At 51.9% G+C, this 8100-nt stretch overlaps 1 long non-coding RNA gene across 1 annotated transcript in view; it reads left to right on the forward strand.

The window, feature by feature from the left end:
- Window positions 1-3797: 3797 nt before the first annotated feature.
- LOC144889733 (uncharacterized) overlaps window positions 3798-8100 on the forward strand; it is a 38723-nt gene continuing 34420 nt past the window's right edge. The window contains exons 1-2 of the long non-coding RNA XR_013622034.1: window positions 3798-3914; window positions 4027-4196. This is a non-coding gene — a long non-coding RNA (uncharacterized LOC144889733). The remainder of the gene's footprint in view (window positions 3915-4026; window positions 4197-8100) is intronic.

Below are 8100 nucleotides of genomic sequence, written 5' to 3' on the forward strand. Positions count from 1 at the left end.
CTCTTTCGCTGGGAGTTCGTGACGTCGGACGTCCCCATGGCTTTGCTCAGAGCCGATTTCCTTTGCGCCTATGGGCTGCTGGTCGACGTTAAACGTCGGCGTCTCGTCAACGCCGAAACTTTCAGCTCGCTGGCGTGCGCCTTGAGCCGTTCCGCGCCCAACAAGCTTTCCTGCATCCTCCCGTTGGCAGACGACTTCGCGCGTCTCCTCGCGGAGTTCCCGGCCCTCACGCGACCAACGTTTTCGGCCGTCGTGGTGCGTCACGGCATCGAGCATCACATTCCCACTACGGGCCCGCCGGTGTACGCCCGAGCTCGCCATCTCGACCCAGCCAAACTCGCCGTCGCCAAGGCCGAGTTCGCCGTGCTGGAGCGCCTCAGCATCGTGCAGCGCTCCGACAGTGCCTGGGCCTCGCCGCTGCACATCGTCCCGAAGCCGGGGGGCGGATGGCGGCCATGCGGCGACTACCGCTGCCTCAACGACGCCACTACCCCCGACAGGTACCCCATCCCGCACATCCAGGATTTTTCCGCCCGGTTGGTGGGGCGGACCATTTTTTCAAAAGTGGACCTGATTCGGGGGTACCACCAGGTGCCCGTCCGCCCGGCCGACATCCCGAAGATGGCCGTTATTACACCTTTCAGCCTCTTCGAATTCCTCCGGATGCCCTTCGGCCTCAAAAACGCGGCACAGGCGTTGCAGCGCCTGATGGACGGCGTGCTGCGCGACTTGCCGTTCCTCTTTACCTACCTGGACGACATCCTCTTTGCCAGCACGTCCAGAGCCGAGCACCGCCTCCACCTCCGGACGCTGTTCGGCCACCTCAGCGAGCACGGCTTGATCGTCAACCTGGCCAAATGTCACTTTGGTGCGGCGACGATCGAATTTTTGGGCCACCACATCACCCGGAACGGCGCCGTACCGCTACCGGCCAAAGTCGAGGCCATCGCCGCTTTCCCGCGCCCCCGCTCCGTCAAGGCGCTGCAGGAGTTCCTCGGGATGGTGAACTTTTACCACCACTTCATGCCCCGAGCTGCGCAACTCATGCGGCCCTTGTACACCGCCCTCCGTGGCCAGCCGGCGAAGCGCGACGTCGTCTGGTCCACGGACATGGACGCTGCTTTCACTGGCGCGAAACGGGCCCTCGCCAACGCCACGCTGCTGGCCCACCCGGTACCCCATGCTCCCATCGCCCTCACCACGAACGCCTCCGACTACGCCGTGGGCGCGGTTCATGAGCAATGGGTAAACGGGGCCTGGCAGCCGCTTGCGTTCTTCAGCTGGCAACTCCTGCCCAACGAGTTGAAGTACAGCACTTTCGACCGCGAGCTCCTTGGGCTGTACCTGGCCGTCCGCCATTTTCGCCACCTCCTGGAGGGCCGCCCATTCACGGCCTTTGTCGACCACAAGCCATTGATTTTCGCCATGGCCCAGGTCACGGAGCCGTGGTCGGCCCGCCAGCAGCGCCACCTCCGCCGTGTCGGAATACACCACGGACATCCGGCACGTCGCCGGAAAGGACAACGCCATGGCCGAATGCCTTTCTCGAGCCGGCGCCAACGCCGTCCACTTCGGCGTCGATTTCGCCCTGATGGCGACGGACCAGGCCACCGATGGCACAGTGCAGGCGCTCCGGGTGGCGGACACGGGCCTCCGCTTGGCTGACGTCCCCTTCGCGGACACGGTCCTGCTTTGTGACGTCTCCCAAGGCCGACCTCACCCCGTTGTGCCGGTCACCTGGCGGCGTCGCATTTTTGCTTCGCTCCACGGCCTCTCACACCCGGGCCGGAAGGCGTCCCAGAGGCTGGTGTCGGCACGTTTCGTCTGGCACGGGTTGCGATGGGACGTCCGCGACTGGGCCAACGCCTGCACACCCTGCCAGCAGGCCAAGGTCCACCGTCACACCCAGGCTCCGCTGGCTCCTTTCACCGTGCCCGAGCGACATTTCGACCACGTCCACGTGGACCTGGTGGGTCCCCTGCCCCCATCGCAGGGGTTCACCCACCTGCTTACCATGGTGGACAGGACCACCAGGTGGCCGGAGGCCGTGCCCCTCGCCTCCACCACCACCGCCGACGTGGCCCAGGCGTTCATCGCCACCTGGGTTGCGCGTTTTGGCGCACCGGCGGACATCTCGTCGGACCGCGGCCCACAGTTCACGTCCGAACTGTGGGGCGCGGTCGCCCGCACGTTGGGCGTTACCCTGCACCGCACCATGGCCTACCACCCCCAGGCCAACGGGTTGTGCGAGCGGTTCCACCGCTCCATGAAGGCCGCACTCATGGCCGGCCTCCAGGACGACGGCTGGGCCGACCGGCTCCCGTGGGTCCTTTTGGGCCTCCGCACGGCTCCAAAGGAGGACCTCCAGGCATCCACCGCCGAGCTGGTGTACGGCCAGGCCCTCCGCGTCCCGGGCGAGTTCGTGCCCGACGCCACCAGCCCCTGGTCCGCCGCGCGCCAGCGCATGGACTTCCAGGAGGCCGCCCAACGTTTCGCCCCGGTGCCCACGTCCCGCCACGGCGACCCCCAATCCTACGTCCCCCCAGCACCCCGCACGGCGGAGTATGTCTTCGTGCGCCATGACGTGCACCGGGGGCCGCTCCGGCCACCATACGACGGACTCTTCCGGGTCCTACGACGGGACAACAAGTCCTTCGTCGTCAGCATCGGTGGCCGGGCGGACCGGATTTCGGTGGACTGCCTCAAGCCGGCCCACATGGACGTCGGCCAGCCGTCACGGCTGGCTCTCCCACCACGGCGTGGCCGCCCCCCGTCCACTGCACCCCCCGTCCGGCCACCCGCCACCACACCGGACCCCCTGCCCCCCCGCGACCAGCTAGGGGTCGTTTCGGTCGGGTCATCCGGACACCCCTCAGGTTGACCTTCCTGGACCAAGTCGATTCTGGGGGGGCGTGTGTAGCGACCCATGGGTCCCCTAAAGCTCGAGACCAGCAACAGAATCTCCTGGCCCAAGCCGGTGACGTAACCGGCGGCCAAACCGCGGCGCCGAGGTTATAATCCTTTGCACCTGTCGGTCACATGACCACCAAAGCGTGCCTCGCCTGAGAAGCGGGGCTTTGGTTCTGATGTATGCTTTTTGGTTTGGATATATATATGCGAACCCGATAAACGGGTTTTCAGAGTTCCCGAGATGATTATACAATAAACATCTTCTCGGACGAGTTTGTGTCTTGTCCGTCACTTCGTCCATCTCAAGCAGGAGCGCTGCTCCTTCAGTAGGGCATTAAGAAGAATAGGTAAGGTTAGCTGCGGTTCACCTTCCACATATCTCTCCAATTTATCTGGTAAGTTAATTAGGTGTATGACAGTAAGGGATAAGGCCGGAATATTGGGTTCTCGGAGAAGAATCTTGGCAGGTGCCTAAGGTTCCAGGGAGTGGGCTGTGTTACGTGGAAGGGGGAAGGTCCTTAGCTAGACTGTGGTAAGTGTAGTATGGTCCATGTGTTTCGAGTTGGGTGGATTGCCATATAATGGGGACCTGTCATAGTAAGTTGTTTGTTACAATTGATGCTGAGATAGCAGCATATGTAATTTATGGACATGTTAGACATTAATTTTGTGAGTGAAAACATCTTATGTTTGTGAGCAGGGCTAGGTGATGATTTCCCTTGAACGAGGTACATGTGTTACATGTGTGCGAAAAGCCATCACGATCTATCTGGCCACTATGTCAGCCATGACGGTGTAATGTGCTGTGGAACCGGAAATACCAATGTGCATATATTTTTATCGCTACCACGCTGTTGGTGGGACGGCCAAAGGAGAACTCCGTCCAGGAGTAAGAAGAAGAAGAAGAAGAAGAGGAGAGAGAGAGAGAGAGAGAGACCGAGAGAGAGCCCTTGCTTGGAGGAGAAAGAAGAGGCCTCGTGTATCTTTGGAAAAAGGATCTGGTGGTAGGAAGACGAGCAGAGGAAGCTGTTTACATAGGAGTTTTGCAAGGAGACTTTAATTGTGGATTTGTCTCTGTGAAAATTGACACAAGTTGTTATCACTGTATTTTTGTAGCAGGAGGAAGAAGATGGAGGGCACACGAGAGGGCATCAATTTAAAAGGGAGAGAGGGGGGCATGAGGCATGGTTGTGGATCGACTTCATCACAGGCTATCATCTCACACCTGGTTTCCCAAGTGGGTTGCATTGAGTCCGCCATCCACCAAGCGCATCAGAAAAAGGGAAGTTTCGCCTGTATTATGGTCTTGTGTGATTGTGATCTGTAGTGCCTGGTGTGTTCAGAATTGCTTTATTTCCAATCATTCCACAGAAGTTTGCATATTCCCATTTATCTCTTTGTGTCATTTGATTCGCTTGGTTGGTTCTGCTTTTGTTTATAGCATCTTGTGTACCTTTTTCCCTGCACTTTACATAACAAAGCAAGAAAGAGCAATCAGAGATGGCAGACCCTCGCCAGGACGTATTTTTAAGGCTTTTGTGTTAAAACAAATATGGCGTGATCGGATGAAGTTTTGTACTTGTCGAATTATGACATCATAAGGCCAGATAAAAAAAATGAGTTGGTGATCGTCCTTTTTTCTCAAAAGTTCGGGTAGGGAGGGAGGTTTTTATTTTTATTTTTTATTTTTTTTCCTACTTTCCATTGAGTTTTGTTGACATGGAAAAATATGAAATAAAGACTCCTTTCTCCTCAAAATGATTTAATTTCTTCATTCATCTCACAGATTTACAGACATTGCCCAAATCTCTATGAAACACAGTGTTTGTGTGATTTTGGATGATGTTGAATGTCCTAGCTGAGCTTGGTAGTGAAAGGGCAAGACACCTGTACATGTATATACACCATGACATCGGAAAAACAGATAAACACCATGCCCTTGGCACCTTGAAACTATTGAGCATGTTGAACAAGATTTCTGCCACGCTTTGGTACTGGCTTTGCAGTACAAATGTTACATTCATACTTGCCGTCTGAGAACTCTGCATAGAAGTCCGAGATTGTAACATCCAACTCGATATTGCACGCAAACCAGTCCTTCACCGTCTTGGAAGAGCCCTCACGGGCTATTGATGCGATCACAATAGGCATTTCAAGCCGATTCTATCACGAATCGATACAGATTTCAGCGGGAAAAATCTCACACAATAGCCGCCATGAATGGCTACCGTAAAATGGGTGAAGTTGCCTGAGGCACTTGCGACGCTCTGCGCAGCATGCACTGCGCAGCACGCACTGCGCATGCGGTGCAGACGGCGCCAAATTTGACTGTGAAAAGATCGTTTTTGAATGATTTTTTTCAAAATAAAAAATAAAAAAAGTTTCGGGTCGGGTGTGTTTCGTAGGGTCGGGCGGGGACGATCACCAACTCATTTTTTTTTTCTGGCCTAATGGAGGCACCTATGCCACCATCATTAACAGATGTTATTCCACATGGAGAGTTCTTTACAATGAGCCATGTCTCAATTTTTTCTATGCATCACTTTCAGAGATATAGAGGTGCAATTTTTTTCGGTTTTTCCAAGATGGCGGCTGAACCACGTGACATATGACGTCATAATTATCATTAAAAACTTCTACAGGTGGAGTTGCATGTATGGTGAAAAATTCCTGTCAATCTGACCAACAGTTGCAGAGAAAATCAGATTTATTTTGTGCAAACAGACAGGCAAACAAACAAACAGACTGAAAAGCAATACTCTCGACTCAGGCTTGGGTAATAAATCATTTCAAAGGTAAGAAAATGTGTTCGAGGCATCGTCTCTTCATGTACGTTTGCCGTCAATTTATTCCCAATTGAACCTTCGCCTTGGGGAATGGTGAAGTTGTAGAATTGATTGAACGCGGTGCAATAAAAGACCATTTCGGCTATCTACCAGGACGAAAGGTCCCGGCACTGAGGATACTGTCTTAATGGAGCCTCAGACGTGATAGTATGTATGTGTATGTATATCTGAAAAAGACAGGGCTGCTTCATCCCCACCCAATTTTGCATATGTGTTGGTAATACCCAGGGTCAGGCCTTAGGCACAAAGAAAGAAATAAAAGCAGGTGTTTCTAGTGAGGTAAAATTCTCTAATTTGATACATTTAAACTGGATGCAGACACATAATGGGAAATATAAAAACATACAGAACACATTTGATCAGAAGTTGATGAGATCACTCCTGGAAAGTCAGCATCACTTTGTTTTGTCGCTGCTTGTTTGTCCTGCAAGTGATATGGCATTTAATTCCCCTGAAAGTATCCTCAACGCTCTAATGTGCTCTCTATCAGTGCACTGTAGGATGAAGGCCCAGCCAACTTGTGCTCAGTTTTGTTTTGGCATACTGCTATAATTGGTAACTGTGAGCAGCCATATGTGCCCTAAACCCACACGAGCTAGTGGGGAAAGAAACAAATCTTTAACTGAGACAAAACAGCCACCTTAAAGAATAGTGATGTAAAGAAATTGCAATTTTAATAGAGGGGCGCACAACAGACTGAGTGTGATGGGTGTAGGTGAAGGTGGGATGGTAGACTGTGCTGGTGGGGTGATATGGTTGGGGGAGGGGTAGGGGTACGGGAGTAATGGCATTGGGGGTGCCTTTGTTGCAGTCCACGTTGGGGGTGCTGCAGGTGCAAGAAGTGATGGGAGTGCTTTAAGTGTACACGAGGATGGTAGTGCAGATGATGGGGATGGTGGAACATGGGTGTGGGATGGTAGGCATCAGATGGGGATGGGAAGGAGGGTGGCCAGGGAGATTATTTTTGTTGGGGATTGTGGGTATTGAATATGTGGACTCTCTATTTTGTCAAAAGGATAGAAAAAATAGTTTTGTGTTGTTTTAGAGTGGTGGTGGTAGGGGATATTGATTTAATGTTGGATGACATATTTTGCGTTGGTTGAGTACCAGAGACATTGATGATGTGGGGATGGGAGTACCAATGTGGGAAGGGTCTGTTTGGAGCCTTTTAAGAGGAGGTATGAGTTTTTGGGGAAACATTTGAAGGATTTGGGGTGTGAATGCTACGAAGGATCGACAGATGTTAATCAGTGGTTGGAGGGCTGGTGTAGGGGAGAAGGGTTTGGGTTTGTGAATATAGGGGGATCCTTGCATGGTCATAGTGAGTGCATGCAATCAGCTGGCAGTGTTCTTGGTGGTTTTTGAGAAAGCAATTGGGACTTATTTAGACTAGAGACTGAGGATTTGGTTGTAGGGTTGGTGCAGTAGGGTGTGGTTAATGCAATGGAATCATTTAAGGCATTGTTTACGAATGCCAGGGATAGGAATGTAAAGATGGAAAATCTGAAAGCTCGGATGGATGGAGAGGGGTATGACATAGCTGCCATCAGTGAAACATGGTTTAGTGAGCAAGTGGAGGGTGAGAATTCAAGGCTACAGGGTTCACAGGTGTGGTAGGAAAGAGAAAAGGGGAGTCCGAGGTGTGTTAATCTGGGTGAGAAACAGTATTGTATGGAGAGAAAGGTCTGACATTAAAGAGGGAATTGATGACGAGGATTATATGTGGATAGAGATTGGAGATTGGAAGAATAGTAAGATACTTGGAGGCTGCTTCTTTCATGCTCCTGATGTGAGGGAAGAACAGAAAACATTGATATGTAAATAATTCGGAAGGACATGTGATAAGGGAAGAGTATTGATTATGGAGGATTTTAACTTGCTTGGCATTGATTGGGTCCAGGAACAGGGAAAAAGCAGATTAGGGTTTCTATACCTAGACCAGTATTGCTTTTGGTCCCAGTTTGTAGAAAAGCCCACAAGGAGGAGTGTTGTGTTGGACCTATTTTTGTGTACTGATCACAATATAGTGGATGAGGTGGAAGTGGGAGAGTATATATATATTTTTGGTATACAAAGTCAAGGCTCATGAAAGAGCGAGAACACTGAACATATCAGGACGCAACAGAACAAAAGTAACAGTAGAGAGTAGAAGTAAGGAGGTGGGGGGGGGGGGGGGGTCAACAGCGTCGAAGATGTTCAAAGATTGAATATCCGCACACACCAAGAACAATTATTGAAGATTTATTATCTGGAGAAGATTCACTTGATTATAAGAGGATTACAATAAAGATAGCAGTACACTACACTGGCATATACGACCACAGACTCAGCACAACATTTCAAG

The sequence above is a fragment of the Myxine glutinosa genome, chromosome 1 (genome assembly GCF_964187855.1).
Source record: "Myxine glutinosa chromosome 1, kmMyxGlut1.1, whole genome shotgun sequence".
NCBI lineage: Eukaryota > Metazoa > Chordata > Myxini > Myxiniformes > Myxinidae > Myxine > Myxine glutinosa.